Source organism: Hemitrygon akajei, unplaced genomic scaffold (genome assembly GCF_048418815.1).
Source record: "Hemitrygon akajei unplaced genomic scaffold, sHemAka1.3 Scf000154, whole genome shotgun sequence".
Lineage (NCBI taxonomy): Eukaryota > Metazoa > Chordata > Chondrichthyes > Myliobatiformes > Dasyatidae > Hemitrygon > Hemitrygon akajei.
Window position 1 is genome coordinate 549,470 of NW_027332040.1, and position 24,438 is coordinate 573,907.

Consider the following 24,438-nt stretch of genomic DNA (forward strand, 5'->3'; position numbering starts at 1 on the left):
CTGCAAACGGATTTTAGGGGGCCTGAGAGCTTTTATTGCCGGGGCAGCCATTTTCTGCTCTGAACCAGATCTTTGTAATAGCTGGCTCACTACGTTACGTATTAATCCAGGTTCGAAGTACGTCTGTCTTAAGTGTTACACACCTTTTCTGACATAAACTGACCTCGGCCTCGGAGCCACCGGGATAATTAACTGGGTCCAGTCTGGCCTTCAGTTTGACGTTCCTTGTCCTCGTCTCTGCCTTTTATTCAATGCTACTTGATCACCTGTGGTTCTAGTTCATTCTCCATCGCCCATTCCCCAACAGCATGCATGCGCATACTACATGTTAATGCCAGGGCAGCTGCATCAAACTCCCCAGTTAGAATAGTAAAACTCTTTCAGTACATGTGTAAAACACGTGCTCCTTTCACCAGTCGTACCAAATGCTGCAAGAGAGTCCAATAACGTGTGTATACGATGACCTCCAGCACAAATCGTTAGCCACGCATTTACCTGTACTGCCTTAGCATCTCTTCCCTCGTCAGATCACTAATCCGGAGTTGCTAGTTCTTAAGCCATGAGCCTTCGGAACCACTAAATTAACTTATTTGGAAATGTTGGGGGATCTATAGGATTGCATAGCACGACTCCCCTGTTCCTCCACACTGCGATCAAATCTACCATATGTACTCTGTAATTCAGTTTAAAATTTTATTGTGTATGAACTTTTTATTGTGATGAAATTCTACGCTGTCCACAATATCACATAGGTGTCATTGATTCATTTAGAGATAAATCGAAGAATAATGAGCCACGGCGCCCAGTAACCTCAATTTTACCCCAGTCTAATCGCTAGGTTGTTCTCTTTTTTTTTGTTTACCTTGTGGGAATACCCATAAATATCACGGAGAGGATGTACAAATTCCTTCCAGAAAAAAAAACCGGAATGAACTCCGATTTCATTGCCCCGAGCTGGAATCGTCTGATTCTAACTGCTATGCTACGTGGAGCCTCAAACTGCAAGTTACCAACCCACATATCCACTTCTTCTCTCAAGTCATTTACAAATATCAGAAAAAGCATGGTTACAGAACAGAGCTTTTGCAAACGCCCCATCAACTGCCAGCCCCATACTCACCATGCCTCCCGACGTTCTGGATCGAGCTATTGTGGGGGCTCTTGTCAAACGCCTCACTCAATTCCATACACAGATCATCCATCTCCTTAATTTGTTTTGTCACTCTCTCAGAAAGTCATTCAGGTGCGTCAGGTATGACCTTCCCCTCACAAAGCCATTTGATTGCCTGTGATTCTGCTTCTCCAATTATTTGTCAAACCTATCGTGAAGAATCCCCTTCAAACGTTTAACCTCCATAAATGGCAGTAGTCACTGTTTTACAATTCCCAGGATTATCCTTACAACTTATTACCCATCTTAACCAAGCTTATATTTAGAGTTTGTACTTCGATATTACCCGCTCACGATCAAAATTAATAAACATCATGGACCAGCCACTGAAGGACTCAGATTGATAACTCAATTCAGCTTTCTCTGGAGAATGTAATATCTGAATACAAACTGCCGCTACTCCCAACATCTTTCTAATTGTATAATTAATTTATCCCCGATCCTGTTTGTTTAAAGAGACCCTCCAATTTCCCAGTTGCGTCAATTCAAAATTATCTGAACCTTTGTTCCATTAATCATCAAGTTTCTGTTTCTATCACACTGTCCTTTTCAACCATTCTTTGCTTGTTCTTTGTCCAGGGACAGTTTTGCGTTGGCATAGTCGAATATCTCATTGACACTGACTAAGATTAGACCAGTCAGAGACAATCTGCAGACTCTAGATTTCCAAAATCCTGACGGAGCTCTGCAGGCCAGGCAGCAGCTTTTCCTCTCTCTCCAATTCTGCTGCCTGAGCTGAAGACTTTCGCCAGCACTTTGTGTCGGATTAGATAATATCAGTTCCCATTTCGCTTCGCTGTGTCTTTTGTTCTTGGGTTCACAGCATCGGCTCGTCCACCTACCACTGCTCCTCCACCTTCCCTTTGAAAGCTAGCATTCTGTTACGGGAAGTTAGTTCAAATCGGAAAACAGAAGGAAAAGCTACGGGTAGGGACAGAGGATGAAATCAGCGTGAAGTAAAGGACGGGTAATGATGGGAGCAGGAGTGGTTAATACCGAGGAAAGTATACTCCATATCAAGCTGTTTTGTCAGAATCGGGAAGAAGGGTTGACAGGTTCGCCTCAAGGCACAACTTAAGCGGGACGCGGGTGAGATGCACAGGGGATCTTTCTGGGTTGCTGAGTCTAGTGGTGCCGTCGATCGACCTGTACATATCTGTTGTATAACTGTAAGGCAACACACACAAAATGCTGGAGCAATTCAGCAGATAGACTGCAACGTTGGAAAAGAGTAAACATTCAACTATTCGGGCCGACAACCTTCATGATTTTGTGTGTGTTGTTCTGTATTTCGAGCATCGACAGATTTTCTCCTGCTTTGTTTGAATCTCTGTTCATCATATTATTTCCGATTATTACAAGTGGGAGTACAAAATAGGAGCGTGAAGGCAGCTGAATTGTACTACTGCATAGCATTTATTTCTATATTTTAATGAGTTTCAAAATCCGTTTCAGTGGGTATTTCACCACATTCTTAAGATCCTCTCGGAATTTGCTCTGAATCAGTGCGTAAATACACGTGTTGGTGCAGGAACTGAGGATCTTCAACATTCCTGATGTCTCCTCTATAATGTAAACGGGATTCATGACAGAATAATAAACAAAACTCTTTGAAATCCGTTGATAGATGAAAAACACCAAACGTGCTCCCCACAACAATATGAAACTGCCCGTTATGCTGAAGAGCAAAACGATGGAATTCCGTCGGTTCTCCATCTCCCGGTCCTTGTCATTCTCTCGACTCTTTTGTCCCCGGATCCTCCTGCGGGCTCGACTGACCACCAGAATCCGCCTGGCTGTCAGAATATTGAAAAACAAAATCAGAAAGAATGGGACACAAGGGGTAAAAGTGTGGTGAAACATCTCAAATACCACCCATGATGGAGAGTTTCTGTAGCTCGGTGTAAGAATACAATACCAGGGGATACCATCAATTATTATCGTAGGCTCGTATACAAAGCCCCAGGGAACACACTCGAAACAGGCCAGCACACTCACTGTCCCGATAACCACAGCCGCCGTTTTCTCGGTGCAATATTTTGTTGTCAGCTTCTCACAGCAAATAGCCACAAATCGATCGACGGTGAAAGAGACAGTCAACCAGACAGAGGCAGTAGTGCTCGCATGAATCAGCCATCTGGCGATACTGCATACAGGAGTGATGAACAGGAATGATCGGGGAAAATAAAGCCAAGCAGTCCACGTCAGGAGCGGAAGCGAGATAACGACCAGGAGATCGGCCCCTGCCATTCCCACCAGGTAGAGAGTTACACATTTGGAGAGACCGCACTTTCCCCGGGACAGGATCACAATCGCCATCAAGTTCGCTGAAGAGAGAGGGGAAATAGGAAATTGAAAAAATATTGAGTAAAGTGCATTGCCGCAGTTTTCGGGGATCATGTAATATTCCCATTTCATTGTTGCATTCAGCGGTAGAAGGGTGAAGAGAGAGTCAAGAGCTGGCTGAGTTTAGACATTAAAATAAAGTGAAATGATTTAAATTCGGATTCCTTTCTGATGACCAAAAATATGAAGAGGCAGCGGACAGATGAAACAAGGTGCCCTCAGAGACAGTACTGTTTGGAACATTTTTATCGGCTTCATCCGCGTCTGATATGAATGAAATGAATCAATTCGGACGCCGATGGCGGGATTCTTGCATTAAACAATCATCAACTTCCCTGTGACTCCCTGTCAGCGACAGAACAGCCGAAGGACACAACAGAAACAGGAATTCCCGAAACCACTCATCCAGACAAAGATAGAATATGTGGGAGAGCAGTTAACGTGTATTTTCTGAGCTGTTTTCAGAGAGCCCCCATGACACGACTTTCCCTTACTCTTTCTATACAAGCTGCCTGAGGCTTTGTGTTTCCAGCATTTCCCGTGTTTGTTTCCTATTCCAGCATTTGCCACCTCGCCGACTTTACAGCAGAACTTTGACTGAGGCAGCAGTCACAGCCTCGTCTGATACAGCCTCTCAGATATACATGACGCCCCCGACTGAATCCATCACAGGGAAGCCGGGAGAATAATTCAACATCCAGTAGCAGGCACGGTGACACAGTCAGATGTCTGTAGCGGTGTCAATGTGGATATATTATAATACATTTTACAGTATTTATAGTTATATGGATAATATATTACATTTCACAGCGCTGTTAGTTACGAATCAACACATCGGTTTTGTTAGTTGATCAGCAACAACGTCGTTGTGTTGTCCAGCAACTGCTTCACTTTCTGTCACACCGCTCACTTTTACTGAAAATCCTCAATCTTCCTGCTGCAACAGGGAGCTCCTCAAATTTGCTGAATCGTTACCACTAATCGATTGTTTGATCATGACACGTACCTCTCACAACCTCTCACATACCAATGCAGACAATCAATTAGCATCAGCTCCGCGGCAGTATAAACACAGTATTTGCAAATGCAGTGTAGCTGCTTCGAGACCAATAGCACAGAGACCCGAGTATCACATTATTGAACACAAACCGCTGGATGATATCTGCCTGTCCCACTGAGGTCTTCCGATGTTGGCGGATTCGCTGAATTCTTACAGCGGTTTATTTTTAGTTCCAGATATCAGAATCCACAGTCACTGGCTTTGATTCCATTCCTAGAATGCCGAATACTAGGACTGGACATGCGGCAGTGGAAATCGGCGACAGAAACAATCACTATATTGGCATTAATTTCAATTCCCCCGTCCCCAACGGCAGCTGATACGGTAGCTTACCAAGAATTCCAAAGGCTGAAATAAAAGGATAGTAAACTTCTCCTATCCGCAAAAGGACTGGATAACCCATTTCCGTGGTAAACTGCCAATTGTGCTGCTCCTGAATTCACAGCCCCATCAGAAACTCTGAGCTAATGTATTCAAAACGCCTTTAATTTATAGAAAGTAGCAGTCTCCAGAGACACTGTTATGCCGCTGACTGACTACAGTCACTTGAACAATCATGGTAATTCAGCACCATTCATTGTCTCTGATGTAAATATTGGGCCGACAGAAGACAAGCGCTTCTAAATTCCTGGGCGTTACCTCTGCGGTTCCTCACCTGGTGAGAAGAATGTCGGAGCTCCATTGATAAACACCCGAAGCAGCCGCATTTACAGATTTCATTTTTTCTCCTCTAATTAACCACTTGTGAACAGAGTTCAACGACACGTCCGAACCCAAACTTCTCTCCCTGTGGTTTTCCATTTTCAACATCATCCTGGACGCGCGCACACGCACGCGGGATGGCGGTGTTCGGATGACCACGATGCTGATGTACTAAAGATGACAAAATTTGCAGATGCTGGAAATCCTCAGGGGAAGGCGACACACACAAAGTGCTGGGAAATTAATTTTGAGATGTTGCTGATGTAATTGGATCTTAAGAGCATCTGAGACCTGCCAGAACTCAAAGGAAGAAATGCTTCGATCTGCAAAGGGAATATTCAATAATAAATATTAAACATAGGACTCTATATTGGGAGATGAATCGACGTAGGATGGATGAAAGTGAATGAAAGAGAGACAAGCATCATATGCTATATTATAACTGTGTGAAAAAGACAGAGGGTCAGACCGACAGATTGAGAGTGGCACACGCTGCAACGGCCGCTTCACACAACCGTCTGGCATAAACCCCGCCCTCACTGACCGACTTTCCTTCTCCTACCAACAGAGAAAAACTTCAATCAACTCCGATTTTCCCTCCTGTGGAGGCACCAGAGCAGTCGCTCCTCTCTGACACGCAAGGTGTGTTACAAAGCACAGACACACCGACAGCTCATTAGTTCCACAGTCTCAGACTGCAGAGAAATTCAGATTCAGTCCCACACTGAACTCAAGACCCAGACACAGATTACCAATACAACGCCTACACTGATGGTTAACATTTCCATTGACCTCGGCACCACTGTTCTACAGTACAGACACAGATCCAGTCTCCATTTCCACACCCACGGGGTTAGCAGTGTCAGTGTGAGCTCAGGATTGGACGAACAGCTGGAAAATTGGGAAATTATGAATGTGGTATTGGAAGAACTTAAGAAAGTTTCGGACAAGCTCGTGGGTTTCTGGATAATATGCATGTGTCAGAATTAGTCAGCAGGTTAATGTAAGACAGATGAAATAAATGGACCACGTTCAAACATTTAGGTAACTCAGGGTTTGTGGCTGAAACCGCAGCTGTTCACAGTCTACAGTGGAGATCTGGATGTGAGGACGAACTATATTATATTATGTCCATGTCGGCTGTTGTACAGAGCTGAATGGCAGGGTTAGTAGTGAGAAGGGCACAGTGAGGGTTTCGGGATGCAGACAGAAGTGAAGGAACGAAGTTGTGGCAAACGGACAGTATATAGGGTTATGTGAGGCAATTCATTCCCGGGGGGAAAAATGAGAAAATCAATATGTACATGGGGCCAGATTGAACGGTTCGAAGGGACCTGACGTTCCTTGTCAACAAATCACTAAGAGTTAACATTCAGGTACCGCAAATAATTATGGAGTCAAACATTTTTGTGTTGTGATACAGGAGGATTGATAAGAGTTATAGAGATGTATTACTAGGAGGTGTCCTGCAGGTGTGGTGGGAATGCACCCTGAATGTTAGATCCAGGTCTTGTCACACTTCCTTATGAAAGTTGTCACTAGTAAAGAGAGGGTGCCGAAACTATTCCTCACACTGACAGTATAGTTCCGTAGATGGCATACTTGCCGTGTGAGGGGAGAGCGAGTCTGTATTCGCTGGAATTGTGAGCAGAATTGCTGGATTAATTTCAGATCATTCAGACCAATTGCAAGGAGGATGTTTACCGTGAGTGATCATTATATTACCATGTGTCACAGTCCCAGAATGAAGGAGGGGATATTCAGCAAGAGTGATTCCCTCTTCTGTTAAATCATACAAACGTGCAGGACAGGAGGAGGACATTTTTGTCTGTGATGTTGGGCTGACGTAAGTAAGCCAGGGATGCCTCATTAAACTAATCCCCCTGCCTGAATTCACGTTAAATATTATTTCCAGGTCTGGGCACAGTTCCTCAAGGAAGTTATCCCTGCAACAGAGAGAGTGAAGGGACTATTCCTCACACTGACCCGACGGCTACAAGCGACGGCAGGCTGTCTTTGTGACGGGAGAGTACCTGAGTTGGGCCTGCATTCTCTGGAATTGTGAGGAGAATTGATGGATTCTGTCAGGTAATTCGACCGACTGCTGGAAGGATGTTTCCCTTGAATGACAATTATTTTACCATGGGTCATAGACTCAGAATGAAGGAAATGATATTCACGATGGGGTGGAAAATAAATTTCCCTCATCAGGGATTATTTCTTCAGTTAGACAATTCGGTACAGGAAGAGACAATTTAGTCTGTGATGTTGGGCCGATATGGTTAAGCCGGTGATGCCTTATTAAACTAATCACCCTACCTGCATGTTTTCCATATCCGACCCTTCTCTGTGCATTTGATAGCCTGTCTCAGAATCTTATAATTACCACTGCCTTCACCACAACGCTAGAACTGCATTCTGGACACCAGCAACTCTCTGCTTTGGTTTGTTTTAATCATTTCCGGACACATCTCCTTTGAACATTTTCCTCTCTCACCTCAACTACATGTCCTCTGTTATCCGATACTTAAATTCTTTGTAATAGGTTACAGTTGCCTACTGTATTTATGCCTCTCCATCTCCCCTTGCTGGCTGCCATTCTGGAAAGAATAACTCAAGTTCGTGCAAATCCTCCTTTTAGATCTCCTCCCTATGAAACTTTGCTGAAAGCTTTCCAAAGCCTCGGCTTCTTTCTTATAACGGGGCGACCGAAACCAATGTTAAACTCCAGATGGAATCTAGCCAGAGACTGATAAAGCGACAACATCACTTCCCTTTATGACAAGACTGATCCTCCCAGTCATTGCCTTGGCTTCTGCCATCCGGAAAGAACTGTTTAAGTTTGTGCAACCTGACCAGAGTTCTATAGAAAACCAGGGTTCTCTGGACAAGACCGAAGCGACGGAAGTGGGCTGATTCAGCCACGACCCGAGAAGCAGTAGGTGGGGAAGTGATGGAGGATGTTTGTTCTCCACCACGACAGGTGGATAAAGTGATCAGCCGAAGTGAATGGCCACAACATTTCCTCCCTCAAGCACAAGCATCTTGCCCGACAGGAAACTGAGCATGAAATTCACATTCTGGGTAAACAGGACAAGCCACAACTGGGCGAGCGAGGACGAAGGATTCAGTGAGGGAAAGTCCAGATTAATTAATTGCTTAAGGGTTTCAATTATCGTAAATATTAGTGAACGTTACGATCATGGGACGGTACTTTGACTAAATGGCGGGTAAATATGTTTTTATCCAAACAGGCGATGACCTGAGGGGAGTGTTTCTGCCTGTTCCCATTGGAGCATCTGGAGAGGCGGGGCCATGGGCCGTCCGTACTTTCCGAGAAGAGTGGAGAAAAGGAGAGAGTGCTGAATTGGAAGTCGAGTATTCCGTAACTGACCCCAAAGACTTTAAAGACAAGTTGTTCTCGTTTCTGTGGAGTGAGGCGAAGTGGCCGTTCGATGTGAACGGTCTAATGATTCATTCAGAAGTTGATTTAAATTCTGAACTCGGTTTGGCTATTACATCTCCGGCTGATAAACGCAGAGGGATTTCTTCGGAAAGCCAGTTTTGTAGGCTTGGAAAGTTCGGTGGCATCAAGCCCACACCCGATGGGGATGAAGAATATGAGGCTTGGGCTGAGCAGACTTCTCAGTTACTGGATGAATAATATGAGAAAACTGAGACTGGCAGAGAGCTTAAACGGTCCGTCTGCTGATATAGGGTGTTTCCAAAAGGCGGAAAATCTGTTGCCACATCAGCGAATTACCTGCAAACTCTGGAAGATGCTATTGCCACTGCTGAAAGCGCTGCCGATCTGAGGTTGAAGTTTAGGCACACATTTTTGTACGAAGGAGCTAAATTGCTTGCCTACATTTTCAGATTGGCGAAGCTGCTGCTCTGTTTGAACTACAAAGGGTACACTTAACTGTCTATGAGAAACTGAGGAAAAGCAAATTGTGAAGAGCGGGTTGTCACATGACGTGATTGTTCTACATATTCGAATGACTCGAAAGATGCGGCCTCTTCCGTCTTTACTCAGAGATGTTATAGAGCAAGAAAACGAGATGGAGAAGTGGGAGGCCTCCATCATGAGAGCAAAGTTCTCCGTAGAAACCTCTGTTACTGAAGCGCCCTTAACGTCACAGAAGTGTGGGTTTTGCAGGTCGTCGAGAAACATCTGACGACCGACGTCATTGGGATGATATCGGTTGGAGCTGCCACCAAGAACCAAATGCCGATTGTTACGAACCCGTGGGTATCTGGTACTTGTCACGTGACCATTACGTGATTGAGGCTATACTGGAGATGAGGTAATGGTCTTGTGATGGTGGAGTGACGTCATTTCCCCCGCCAGTGAGAGGTCATGTGATAGTTTTGTTCAACAGGGTATAAAAGGAGAACCCCTCCCTGTGACGCAGGGCATTCGGTGGTTGATTTCACTGTTGATTCCACGTTGCTCGATATATGACGCAGTGATGTACCAAGGCGACGGCTGCTACTGAGCAGTGTCCTTAGAACAGTGCCGTGAACAGCGTTTTCTGTTGCTACTGACGGGAAGATAGACATTTTAAGCGGGAGTGCGAAAAATGCTATTCCTGAAGGGATACTGCGGCCAAGCTCTGATGTATCTCAACAGATTGATGGTGTTTATGCTGGAGACATAATTTACACAAGTTCAGACGATAATTTGCTTTACAGATCCACTTACAACCGGTGTCCGACGCATTTGCCTTTGGCGCCAGTGAGTGCCCTTGATATTCCGGGGTGAGTACTGACGAGTACCCCTACGATGGATACTTTTCCTTGAAGCTGGTACTTACGGAAGCAGATGTTGGAGTAACTGAGACTATTGACACAACATCGTTGGTCTGCCCAAGTTACATTGAAATAGATGGAACTTTTATTCTTATGAGAAGACTCCAAGGAGCATGCGAAGAGAGAAACAGAGAGAACTTTTTGTCATGGTCCAGTCCGTGAAATCCACATTCCGGTTCACGGTCCAGTCTAGTTCCTTATTCCAGGTTTTCCGGGTTTCCCCAGTTTCTGTTGAGGCAGCTTATTCTCGTTTGGGCTGGCATCATAAGTAGCTTCAGGATTCAGCCTCTGTCTGCTGGATCGTTCCTGTCCAAAGCCCCCGTCTGTATCCCTCCCCCTAACCTTCCTGCTGGGAGCCTTGCCTCGCCTCGTCTCTGCCTGGAGCCTTGCCTCACCTGCAGACTAGCCTTGCCTTGCCTCCCCTGGAGCCTTGCCTCCTCTGGGGTGTTGACTCGCCTTGACTCTGTCTGGAGTCTTGCCTCGCTTTTCCTGTGTCTGGAGCCTCGCCCTGTTTGGAACTGTCTGTTCCTGTCCACGCCTTCGCTAGGTAGGTCCAGTCGTCTTGCGGCTACCTAGCGTTGGGAACTGCCTATCCGTGCCCATGTCTTCGCTAGGTAGGTCCGGCCGTTTTGCCGCTTCCTAACGTTGGGAACTGTCTCGTTGTGTTCAGCGTTCTGTGTAACGAGTCTCAACCCTACGTCCTGTATCCAAGGAGGAGTCCCGGCACTGTGTTATGCTTAATGAGTCCCAGCCCTCCGTCCTGTATCCAAGGAGGGGTCCCGGCTCGGTTTTGCATGTTCCGGTCTCTTACTGGGGTCTGTGTTCTGCGTCCCCCTCCCTTCTTCGACCAAGTCAAGGCTTTGGGGTCTCGTCCAGTCCCAGTCACGTCCTAGGTCCTTGTCCTGTCCAAGCCTCGGCTCTGCGTCCTCGTCTTGTTGATGTGCCTCGCCCAGCCCGGTGCTGGGATTCCCTCGTCTTGTGCTGGGGACCCCTTGTCCTGTCCAATAGTCTCACGTCTAGTCCTGTGCCAACACCGCGTCCTGTAGCCCTGTCTTGTCCTCGCCGGGTTCTGGAGTCTGAGCCCGAGTGAAGACCCAGGGTCTGGGTCCTTGTCTAGTCTCTGACTGGGAGTCTGAGCCCAGGCTCCTTGTACCCAGTTCCATGTCCTGGTTCCGCTCTCCTTGTCAAGTCCTAGTCCAGAGCCGGAATCCTTGTCTCGTCCGGGGCCTGTGTCATGTCCAGCGTCTTTTCTTCCTCTCTTCCCTTGCTTCCTTCTCTCGCCTAGTCCTGTTCCTGGTTGTTCAGTGTCTGTGTCGTGCTTTTGGGTCCACTCCCAACGCCAACCCTATGACACTTTTTGAACATCTTGTCCATTCACCGTTTGTTCAGAGCTGCTTTTGAGAAGGTGCAAGTTCCTGCTAAGTAGATTGATTAGCGGAAAGGAGGAACTGTGAGGTGCATCCCGTCTAAACCTGTTATGTTACGTTCTGGGAGCAGCTAGAGCGACAGGAAACTCCACATTTGCTGAAATGTTCGAGGAATGGAAACAGGGATTAACTGATAAAATGTTGGAACGCGAAGACCCCTTTTCCACTGGCAGGTCTGAATTTGTATTTTTTTCCTTAAGTACTTGCCGCTCTATTAGAGCAACAGAGGGCACCTCTTTCCGAGAGAGGTCTCGCCGACTAGTTCCAACAAGGGATCAATATATTTATCAGCTGCTGCTGAAACTGAATGAAGCTAAGTTTTGTCATGGAGCAGGAGCGCCTAAACCGCCAGGTGACTCGAGTGATAGACACGGGGAGACACCGTCCAGTAAGCCAGCCGGGAGACATGAATGATGGACACGGAAGACAAGGTCCATTCGTCAGCTGGGTGACACGAGTGATAGACACTGAAAGAGATCAAGGGGTGGATGAAGGAGGAACCGCTGACACTCCAGAATTCCCGTGAGTAGAGACCCAGAACCGTCACATGCTTCTCGCATGACAAAGCTTTCAACCCGGGAATAATTTTCTAAACCACCTTTGGACCGTATTCAGTGACAGCATACCCTATCTCAGACAAGGGGCTCCAAACTGCTCATAATACTCAAGGTAAGGCCACGTCAGTGCATTTAAAAACTTGAAAATCCCATTGCTGCATCCATACCCCATTCCCCTGGAAATGAACGCGAACATCGCATTGGCCTTCCTCACCACTTTCGGAACCTGCATATCAACCCTCAGAGAATGCTGGACGAGGAACCTAGAGTCCCTTTGCACCTCCGATTTTCCAATTTCCTCTGCGTTGAAAAAATAGCCTTCCATTTTATTTCTTCTGCTCAAGTGCAGGACCATATATTTCCTGACAGTATGTACTATCTGACACTTCTTTCCCATTCTCTTAATCTGTCTCCATCCTTTTGTAGCCTTTCTGCTTCCTCCAGATGTCCTGCACCTCCACCTATGTTCATCCTGTCCGCAAACCGGTCCGTAAGATCATCAATTCCAACATACAAGTCATTATCATACGAAATAAAATTATTCATCCATTCATCAAGTCTACTGTATCCTGCATTTCTATTTGATATTTTGCTAACTGAATTGCAACCTTTTTTTACATTTAATCTAGTACGCTTCTATTGTACAAATTTTATTCTTATAACTTTCGAAATCATATTTACTATCTGCATTAAATGTTTGAGCTTTAAGTGAATAATTTTATATCGTGCATATTCGATCCTCTGTCAATGTGAAATTCATCTTAGAAAATACTTATGAAAGAAATCAGGAGGGCTAAAAGAAGACATGAGGTTGCTTAGGCATTTAGATTGAAGTATAATCTTAAGAGTTTCCGCAAGTATGTTAAGAGCAAAAGGATAGTAAGGGATAAAATTGATCCTCTTGAAGATCAGCGTGGTCGGCTATGTATGAAACCAAAAGAAATGGGAGAGATATTAAATGTTTTTTTTTTTTTGCATCTGTATTTACTAAGGAAACTAGGATGGAGTCTATGGAAACAAGGCAAACAAGCAGGGAGGTCATGGAACCTATAAAGATGAAAGTGGAGGAGGTGCTTGCTGTCTTAAGGCAAATCAGAGCAGATAAATCCCCAGGACCTGAGGGTATTCCCTCTGACCTTGAAGGAGACTAGTGTTGAATTTGTAGGGTCCCTGGCAGAAATATTTAAAATGTCGATATCCACGGGTCAGGTGCTGGAGGATTCGAGGATAGCTCATGTAGTTCCGTTGTTTAAAAAAAGCTCTGAAACTAAGCCGGGAAATTATAGGCCGGTAAGTTTGACATCCGTAGTAGGTAAATTATTAGAAGGAATACTAAGAGATAGGATCTACAATTTTTTGGGTAGACAGGGACTTGTTAGAAAAAGTCAGCATGGCTTTGTGTGTGGTAGGTCATGTATAACCAATCTATTAGAGATTTTCGAGGAAGGTACCAAGAAAGCAGATGAACAGAAGGCAGTGGATGCTGTATACATGGACTTCAGTAAGGCCTTTGACTAGGTCCCGCATGGGAGGTTAGTTAGGAAGATTCATTTGCTAGGTATACATGGACAGCTAGTAAATTGGATTAGACATTGGCTCATTGGAAGACGCCAGAGAGTGGTAGTGGAGGATTGCTACTCTGAGTGGAATCTTGTGACAAGTGGTGTGCCATAGGGATCAGTGTCGGGTCCCTTGTTATTTGTCATCTATATCAATGATCTGGATGATAATGTGGCAAATTGGATAAGCAAATTTGCTGATGATATAAATATTGGAGGCTTTCAAAACTTGCACAGGGATCTGAACCAGTTGGAGGAATAGGCTGAAAAATGACAGATGGAGATTAATGCGGACAAGTGTGAGGAATTGCAATTCTGAGGGTCAAACCAAGGTAGAACATAGAAGGTAAATGGTAGGACACTGAGGAGTGCATTAGAACAAAGGGATCTGGGAGTAAAGGTACATAATTCCCAAAAAGTGGCTTCACAAGTAGATATGATTGTAAAGAAAGCTTTTGGTACATTGGCTTTTATAAATCAAAGTATTGAGTACAAGATTTGGAATGTAATGGTGAGGTTGTATCCAACATTGGTGAGACCGAATATTCAGCATTGTGTGCAGTTTTGGTCATCAAATTACAGGAAGGATATTAATAAGTTTGAAAGAGCGCAGAGAAGGTTTACGAGGATGTTGCCAGGACTTGCGAAACTGAGTTACAGAGGAAGGTTGAACAGGTTAGGACGTTATTCCCTGGAGTGTAGGAGAATGAGGGGTGATTTGATAGAGGTGTATAAAATTATGATGGGTATAGATAGAATGAATGCAAGCAGGTTTTTTCCACTGAGGCCAGGGGAGAGAAAAAAACAGAGGTCATTGGTTAAAGGCGAAGGGGAAAGGCTTAAAAGGAACATGGGGGGGGGGGCTTCTTCACGCAGAGAGTGGTGGGAGTGTGGGATGAGCAGCCAGATGAATTGGTGAATGCGGGCTCACTTTTGACATTTAAGCAAAACTTGGGCAGGTCTATGGATGAGAGAGGTTTGGAGGGACATGGCGCAGTTTCAGGTCAGTGAGACTAGGCAGAAAAATGGTTCGGCACAGCCAAGAAGGGCCAAAAGGGCAGTTTCCGTGCTGTAATATCTATTGTTTTATAGATCTATCTGGTTGTCTCTGAGAGCGGTAACACCTAAACAAACTCCAGTGGGCTTCGTAGTCGCCCTCGATTATTACATAAAATAACAATTAATATTGCTATTATCATTATTCTTTTGCTTGACTTTGCACAGTGTGTTATGTTATACATATTGAGTGTTTTGGCTGTCCTGTTAGTGCGGTCATCCATGGATTTTATTGTGTTTATTGTGATGCCCGCGAGAAAGTGAATCTGATTGTGCATGGTGATACATGTATATAGAAAGGCTTTGATGCAAAATTTATTCGCTTTGAACTTTGAACCAATTGGGCCGAAGGCTATTTTCCGTGCTGTGCGATTTAAAACACCTGCATTGCAAAACAAGGAAGAGTGGCCTGTTAAACCACAAAAAGAGAATATAATCCTGTGCGGAATGATTAATCCGGTATTCCCAAATCCAGAAAGGTGTTAAATGCACGTAACTGAACTCCACGGCAGATGTACGCTTAAGAACGACGATGTAAAATGCCGTTTCAATATAGAGACCAACAACGTGTCTGAATTGCCCTGATGTCATTCTGCCCAAAAAACAGCCACGGCTGAGAAGGTGATACAGACGCTCCTCACCGAGGCCTCGTTCTCATCAAACTCCGCAGCCCGAAACCCATGTCATGTGACCCGTTGTTCAGTTCTCTGTTGTGACTAAATCAAAATCTTTATCTTAATTGCTTCTTTCTCGTACTCCCAAACAGTTCACGCTTTGATCGCTCAGTAAAATTACAGTGATTGCATTATAAAAACAGCACGTGAAAAACAGAGTATTTGTCAGGAGTGGGGTTCGAACCCACGCCTCCAGGTGGAGACCAGAACATTCGCGTTTACTAGGAAGCGGCTTTCTCGCCTTAAGTCTGGCGCCTTAGACCACTCGGCCACGCTGACAGCCCTGCAGTACTCTCTCCACATGCCAGATAAACAGCTGTATTTCGGAATAAACCGACTGACTGTTTTGTTGAGCGGGTATACATACAAACACACACTATATCCTGGGATTTTAAATGAATATGGACGTGGTGCATTTTCTCAGAATGCCGAGCATGTGCGGAATCAGAGCGTACAGCATCACAGCACTGGAATTGTGCTGCACTCCGTTCAGGCCATCCTCCAGAGAAAGGATGACGCGGATTCGGAGAGTGTGCAGAAGAGCATCACCAAGATGCGACCTGAATTAGACGGTTTGTGCACTAACCAAAATTTGGACAACCTTGTTCTTTTTCTCTGGAGCATCAGAGGTGAGGGGGAAATGACACTTTCCCTTTTCCACCGATGCTGCCTGTCTGCTGCGCTTCTCCTGGCATGCTCAGCTATTCAATATAGAATAGATTTTAAAGTGAAATGATTGGTTGTCGGAATATTCAATGAATGGGCACGTGAGCGTACATTATGCCCTTTTGATCAATAGTCTGATTGTTGATGGGTAGTAACTGTTCTTGAACGTGGCCGTGCGAGTCCTGAGGCTCTTGTACCGTCTATATATATATAGTTTTGTTAGTCTCGAAGAATGCGTCGTTAGCTGATATATAACTACAACATTTCTCACTGGAAAGCAAACGGGGATTAAGTCTCCACAGATGCCGTTCTCTAATGTTTAAAGTGTTTGCGCAGATTTAGGGCTGCTTCGGCATATATGGGTGGCAACTGATTTACGATGCGAACAGCTTACATAGGAATTATGGAACTGTATTCACAGATCCCTCTGCTCTCCCTCATTCCTCAATTCCCTAACAATTATTGTATATATCTACCCAGGTAGGTCCGGCCAAAGTGCAGTGGCTCTTGTTCCCATCTGGATGGAATGTCACATTAGATTCCAACTGCAAAATGTTCGGTCCGTTTTTCCAGCAGTTTCACTGACGCTGAAAGTCCACTCACGCTATGAAACCCAGGTGTCATCTGCAAATCAGGTTTCTCATGTTACAATTGACTTGTATATCCTGTTCCTTAGACTGTTTCTCAATAAGTTTGGGGCGCACACAGATTTGGGAGTGTCTCTGGATTTGAGGTGCATACTAATTTGATTTGCGGGCAGTTTGCAGATTTGGGGGTGTACACATATTTTGTCATTTCTTGAAAAGGTTTTGGGATAATCTATTTTTCTAGTCGGTGTGTACACGGGTTTCAAGTTGTACATAGACATGAGGGCACACACGGATTTGGAGGTGCGCACGGATCTCAGTGTTCTTACAGATTTGGTGTGTCGGCGGATTTGATGGTGTGGCGAATCTGAAAGTTGTTCCATTTATCGATAAAGCAACAAAAATATCATTGAAATTGCGCTCTTATTTAGTGACGTGAACAGATTTGGAGATGCACACGGATTTGGTGATGTGTCTGGATTCAGCGGTGCATCGTCTAATACAGAGATGTACACTGATTTGACGATGTGTACAGATTCAGCGGTGTGTTGTCGAATACAGGGGTGCACACTTATTTGGGGATGTGCATATATTTACGGGTGTATAAGCCAATACCGGGATGTTTACCGATCACGGGCTTCTCACAGATTAGTAAGTTTTTGTCGATTTGGAGTTGCGACGCATCTCAAGGTTGTTTCATTTATAGATACTTTTAAAATAAATGCACTTTGAACTTTCAACAGTAATCTTGTTATTCTATGCTGCAACCTGCTATTTTGTGAACCGTTTGAAATAACTTTTGCTCCGCATATGGTACGCCTGGATTTGGAGATGCACACGCATTCTGGGCTGCATGCCGATTTTTAATGTTGAGGCCCATTTCCTTACCCACCTGTGTTCCGGCTCGACCTAGTCCTAAAACTGCTGGAGAAAGTGCGGAAAGTACAGATGCTGCTTTCTCCCGGTAGGCATTAGTTTTTAGGGCCAAGTGCTCCTGTCACGTTTTGTCACTCTGCAACCTTATCCTTCAATCTCTTTGAATTATGGAGGACAGCAGGAAATGTCTCTCTCCAGCAGACTTCATCATGATCATCATGACTCCAGTATTTCTATTTTTTTTTAATGATTCTTAATTATACACGCGATTTTTTATGTTTTATCGCCGAGCAGCAGTGAAATATCTGTTTGGCCTTGCAGAATTTGGAGATGCGCACGGATATGGGGGTGTTTTATCAAATAAGGGGGTGCGCACTTATTTGGAAAATGCGCAGATTCAGGGGTGTGGAGGCAAATACGGGTCTGCAAACAGTATTATGGAGTGTACGTGGATTTAGCGAGTCGCGCAGATTTAAAAGTGATTACCTGAGTATTTACCTAAGTGTTGGGCACGGATTTGGTGATGTGCGCAGATTTAGAAGTATGTTTAGAAGGTTTCACACAGGTTTGTGTCTGTCGCCCTATCTGCAGTTGAAATAGCATTTTGGTGTGCGTGGGGATTTTAATGTCAAAACAGCCATTTGCTGAATGGTTTGAAATGATTCTTGCTCTGGAAAAAAAGTAATATATGTGGTGTGTCAGCGTGTTTGGAGAGCTCACTGATTTGCTGATATGCGCAGATTTTGGGATGTGTTTTCAAAGATGGGCGTGCACATTTGGAATACATATAGATTTGGCTGTGTTTGGCGGATCAAGGTTTGCGCACGAATATTTGCCTGCGTGCGGATTATTAATGATGAGTATGCCATTTTCACATCTGTCTGAAGTGATTCTTGCTCTGGGAAAGTCTGATGTACATGTGGGGGTTTCCGCAGGTTTGGGGTGCGCACTGAATGCGGATTGCGCATATTTCGTTTATGTCGGCGAAAACGGGAGTACACACGGTCTTGGGGAGGGCATGAACCCAGGGATGCGCACGGATTTAGGTGAGTTCTCAAAAATGGGTTTGCACACGCATTTGCACACGTGCGCTGATTTAGGGGTGTGTGTTCCAATATGGGGCTGCGGATCTATTTGGGGTGTGTCGACGAATATGGGAGTAGCAAAGTTTTTGTGGGTGTATATGATGGTTCAGACGGATCTGGCTGCGTCGGACCTTCGGATGCGTGCGGATAATTTAATGTTCAGGTCGCCATTTTGTGTTTCGAGTGAATCTTCGTCTGGATAATTTAATATGCATATGGGAATATGCGCAGATCTGGGGGTGCACGTGGAATTTAGTGATGTGCGCATTTCTAAGGGGTCATTTTAAATATGAGGGTGCACACGAATTTGGGTGGCAACCAGATCTGGGTGTGTAGGCCAATCTGCAAACGGATTTTAGGGGGCGTGAGAGCTTTAATTGTCGGGACAGCCATTTTCTGCTCTGAACCAGATCTCTGTAATAGTTGGCTCACTACGTTACGTATTAATCCAGGTTCGAAGTACGTCTGTCTTAAGTGTTGCACACCTTTTCTGACATAAACTGACGTCGGCTTCGGAGCCACCGGGATCATAAACTGGGTTCAGTTTGGCCTTCATTTTGGCGTTCATTGACCTCGTCTCTGCCTTTTATTCGATACTACTTGCTCACCTGTAGTTTTAGTTCCTACTCCATCCCCCAACCCCCAATAGCAGGCTTGCGCATTCAACATGTTAATGCCCGGGCAGCTGCATCAAACTCCCCGGTTAGAATATTAAATCCCTTTCGGTACAGTTATAAAACCCGTGCTTCTTACACCAGTCGCACCAAATGCTGGAAGAGAGTCCAGTAATGTGTGTATACGATGACCTCCTGCAAAAATCGTCAGCCACTCATTTACCTGGACTTCCTTAGCATCTCTTCCCTCGTCAGATCACTAATCCGGAGTTGTTCTTAAGCCATGAGCCTTCGGAACCACTAAATTAACTTATTTGGAAATGTTGGGGGATCTATAGGCTTGCATAGTACGACTCTCCTGTTCCTCCACACTGCGATCAAATCTACAATATATACTCTGTAATTCAGTTTAAAATTTTATTGTGTATGAACTTCTTATTGCGATGAAATTCTACGCTGTCCACATTGATTCATTCAGCGATGAAGCGAAAAATAATGAGCCACGGCGCCCAGTAAGCTCAATTTTACACCAGCCTAATCGCTAAGTTGTGTTCTTCTTTTTTTTTTTTGTTTACCTTGTGAGAAGACCCATAAATATCACAGAGAGGACGTACAAATTAATTACAGAAGAACATCGGATTGAACTCCGATTTCCATTGCCCCGAGCTGGAATCGTCTGGCTCTAACCGCTTGCTACGTGGAGCCCCAAACTGCAAGTTACCAACCCACATATCCAGTTCTTCTCTCAAGTCATTTACAAATATCTGAGAAATATCTGTTATTTATGAAGTGGGGTGCCGTGCGCAATCATAATCGGTTGATAACGGACGTGGAAGCACGGAGAAACATCGGGAAATTCCAGGAAGACCTTCTTCGTTGCTGCTGCTGCTTTAAGGTCCGGGATTCTGCTGGGAAAACAGGCCCCCAGTCATCGGGGTCGCGTTGCCGATGGCTGTTCGCTGGGCCGTCTTAATACGCTCGGCAGAGTATGGTGCTCGGAGAAGCTGTGCCGGTGGGGATCGTCGTCGGCTCTGAGGTTCGACGGACTCAGGTCGCTTTCGGTTTGTGCTGCTGGTTTCGACGGAGCTTCCATTGTGTGCTGCGTCTGCGAAGCTGAGTCGGGCGGCGCCTTGGATGTCCATAGCGGGGGTATTTCCTTCTGCCGGCGGCGTGGGATGGCGAGTCTGTCGGGACCCTGGGGACTTGTGGAAACTCTGGTGATTTATTTTGAACATACAGTCCTTTAACATCTTGGTCTATTTTTTACTGTGCCCATAGTCTGTATTTTTATCAACTATGCTATTGTTTGCACTGTTGTAACTATATGTTGCAACTATGTGGTTTTGTGCAGGTCTTGTAGCTTTAGTTTTTGGTCTTCTTTTTGTCTAGTGTATTTGGAGCTCCTTTCCGGGGAACGCGCTAGACGGTCGCGCGATATTAATACGCAGCAGCCTCTCCAGACACTGGATTGGGGATTGCCAAACGTTACGTGGATTTTTTGGTGTAATCTGTTTTGTCATATGCTTTTGTGATATCATTCTGGAGGAACATTGTCTCATTTTTTAACTGCATTGCATTTGTGGTTTCTAAATTACAATAAACTGAATCTGAATCTGAAAGCAAGGTTACAGAACACATCTTTTGGAAACGCCCCATCTACTGCCAGCCCGATACTCACCATGACTCCCGACGTTCTGGATCGAGCTATTGTGGGGGCACTTGTCAAACGCCTCACTCAATTCCATACACAGATCATCCATCTCATTAATTTGTTTTGTCACTCTCTCAGGAAGTCATACAGGTGCGTAAGGTATGACCTTCCCCTCACAAAGCCAGTTGATTGCCTGTGATTCTGCTTCTCTAATTATTTGCCAAACCTAACGTGAAGAATCCCCTTCAATCTGTTAACCTCCATAAATGGCAGAAGTCACTGTTTTACAATTCCCAGGATTATCCTTACTACTTATTACCCGTCTTAACCAAGATTATATTTAGAGTTTATACTTCGATATTACCCGCTCACGATTAAAATTAATAAACATCATGGACCAGCCTCTGAAGGACTCAGATTGATACCTCAATTCAGCTTTCTCTGGTGAATGTAATATCTGAATACAAACTGCCGCTACTCCCAACATCTGTCTAATTGTATAAATAATTTATCCCCGATCGTGTTCGTTTAGAGAGACCCTTCAATTTCCCAGTTGCGTCAATTCAAAATTAACTGAACCTTTGTACTATTAATTATCAAGTTTCTGTTTCTATAACACTGTCCTTTTCAACCATATTTCGTTTTTGTTTTTTGTCCAGGGTCAGTTCTGTGTTGGCACAGCCGAATATCTCATTGACAGTGACTAGGATTAGACCAATCACAAGTAAGAGACAATCTGTAGACTCTAGAAATCCAAAATGCTGGGGGAGCTCTGCAGGCCAGGTAGCATCTGTGGACAAGTGTAAACTGTGGCCGTTTTGCTCAGAGAGCTTTCAGCAGAATTGGATTTATTTTCCTTTCTCTCCAAATCTGCTGTCTGAGCTGAAGACTTTCGCCAGCACTTTGTGTCGGATTAGATCATATCAGTTCCCATTTCGCTTCGCTGTGTCTTTTGTTCTTGGGTTCACAGCATCGCCTCGTCCACCCAACACCACTCCTCCACCTTCCATTTGAAAGCTAACATTCTGTTACTGGAAATTAGTTCAAATCGGAAAACAGGAGGATAAAATACAGGTAGGGACAGAGGAGAAAATCAGCGTGAAGTAAAGGAAGGGTAATGATGGGAGCAGGAGTGGTTAATATCGACGAAAGTATACTCCATATCAAGCTGTTTTGTCAGAATCGGGAAGAAGGGTTGACAGGTTCGTATCAAGGCACAACTGAAGCGGGACGAGGGTAAGATGCAAAGGGGATTTTTCTGGGATGCTGAGTCTAGTGGTGCCGTTGCGATCGACTGTACATATTTGTTGTATAACTGTAAGGCAACACACACAAAATGCTGGTGCAATTCAGCAGCTGGATGGCAACGTTGGGAAAGAGTAAACATTCAACTATTCGGGCCGACAACCTTCATGATTTAGTGTGTTTTGTTTTGTATTTCCAGCATCGACAGATTTTCTCCTGCTTTGTTTGAAACTCTGTTCATCATATTGTTTCCGTTTATTACAAGTGGGAGTACAGAATAGGAGCGTGAAGACAGCTGAATTGTACTACAGCATAGCATTTATTTCTATATTTTAATGAGTTTCAAAATCCGATTCAGTGGGTATTTCACCACATTCTTGAGATCCTCTCGGAATTTGCTCTGAGTCAGGGCGTAAATACACGTGTTAGTGCAGGAACTGAGGATCTGCAGCATTCCCGCTGTCTCTTCTATAATGTAAACGGGATTCATGACAGAATAATAAACAAAACTCTTTGAAATCCGTTGAGAGATGAGAAATACCAAACGTGTTCCCCACAACAATATGAAACTGCCGGTTATGCTAAAGAGCAAAACGATGGATTTACGTCTGTTCTCCATCTCCCGGTCCTTGTCATTCTTTCCACTCTTTTGTCCCCGGAGCCCCCTGCGGGCTCGACTGACCACCAGAATCCGCCTGGCTGTCAGAATATTGAAAAACAAAATCAGAAAGAATGGTACACAAGGGGTAAAAATGCGGTAAAACATCTCAAATACCACCCATGAGGGAGAGTTTCTGTAGCTCGGTGTAAGAACACAATACCAGGGTATACCATCAATTATTATCATAGGCTCGTATACAAAGCCCCAGGGAACACACTCCAAACAGGCCAGCACACTCACTGTCCCAATAACCACAGCCGCCGTTCTCTCGGTGCAATATTTTGTTTTCAGCTTCTCACAGCAAATAGCCACAAATCGATCGACGGTGAAAGAGACAGTCAACCAGACAGCGGCAGTAGTGCTCGCATGAATCAGCCATCTAGCGATCCTGCACACAGGAGTGATGAACAGGAATGATCGGCGAAAATAAAGCCAAGCAGTCCACGTCAGGAGCGGAAGCGAGATAACGACCAGGAGATCGGCCGCTGACATTCCCACCAGGTAGAGAGTTACAAATTTGGAGAGACCGCACTTATCCCGGGACAGGATCACAATCGCCATCAAGTTCGCTGAGGAGAGAGGGGAAATAGGAAATTGAGAAAATACTGTAAAATCCATTGCCTCAGTTTTCGGGGATCATGTAATATTCCCATTTTATTGTTGCATTCAGCGGTAGAAGGGTGAAGAGAGGGTCAAGATCTGGCTGAGTTTACACATTAAAGTAAAGTCAAATGATTTAAATTCGGATTCCTTTCTGATGACCAGAAATATGAAGAGGCAGCGGACAGATGAAACTATGTACCCTCAGAGTCAGCACTGTTTGGAACATTTTTATCGGCTTCATCCGCTTCTGATATGAATGAAATGAATCATTCGGACGCCGATGGCGGGATTTTTGCATTAAACAATCATCAACTTCCCTGCGACTCCCTGTCCGCGAGAGAATAGCCGAAGGACACAACAGAAACTGGAATTCCCGGAACCACTCATCCAGACAAAAATAGAGTATGTGTGAGAGCAGTTAACGTGTATTTTCTGAACTATTTTCAGAGAGCCCACATGACACGACTTTCTCTTACTCTTTCTATACAAGCTGCCTGAGGCTTTGTGTTTCCAGCATTTCCCGTGTTTGTTTCCTATTCCAGCATTTGCCACCTCGCCGACTTTACAGCAGAACTTTGACTGAGGCAGCAGTCACAGCCTAGTCTGATACAGCCTCTCAGATATACTTAACGCCCCCGACTGAATCGATCACAGGGAAGCCGGGAGAATAATTCAACATCCATTCGCAGGCACGGTGACACAGACAGATGTCTGTAGCGGTGTCAGATGTAGATATATTATAATACATTTTACAGTATTTATAGTTATAAGGATAATATAATACATTTCACAGTGTTGGTAGTTATGGGTTAACACGTCGGTTTTGTTAATTGATCAGTAATGACGTCATTGTGTTGTCCAGCAACTGCTTCACTTTCTGTCACACCGCTCACTTTTACTGAAAATCCTCAATCTTCCTGCTGCAACAGGGAGCTCCTCAAATTTGCTGAATCGTTACCACTAATCGATTGTTTGATCATGACACGTACCTCACACAACCGCTCACATACCAATGCAGACAATCAATTAGCATCATCTCCGCGGCAGTATAAACACAGTATTTGCAATTGCAGTGTAGCTGCTTCG

At 44.7% G+C, this 24,438-nt stretch overlaps 1 non-coding gene across 1 annotated transcript; it reads right to left on the reverse strand.

The window, feature by feature from the left end:
• Positions 1-15,527: 15,527 nt before the first annotated feature.
• On the reverse strand, positions 15,528-15,643 carry trnal-uaa (transfer RNA leucine (anticodon UAA)). Its single transcript has 2 exons — positions 15,606-15,643; positions 15,528-15,573 (listed from the first exon to the last, which is right to left on the reverse strand). It is a non-coding gene; the product is annotated as a tRNA-Leu (tRNA).
• Positions 15,644-24,438: the final 8,795 nt, after the last annotated feature.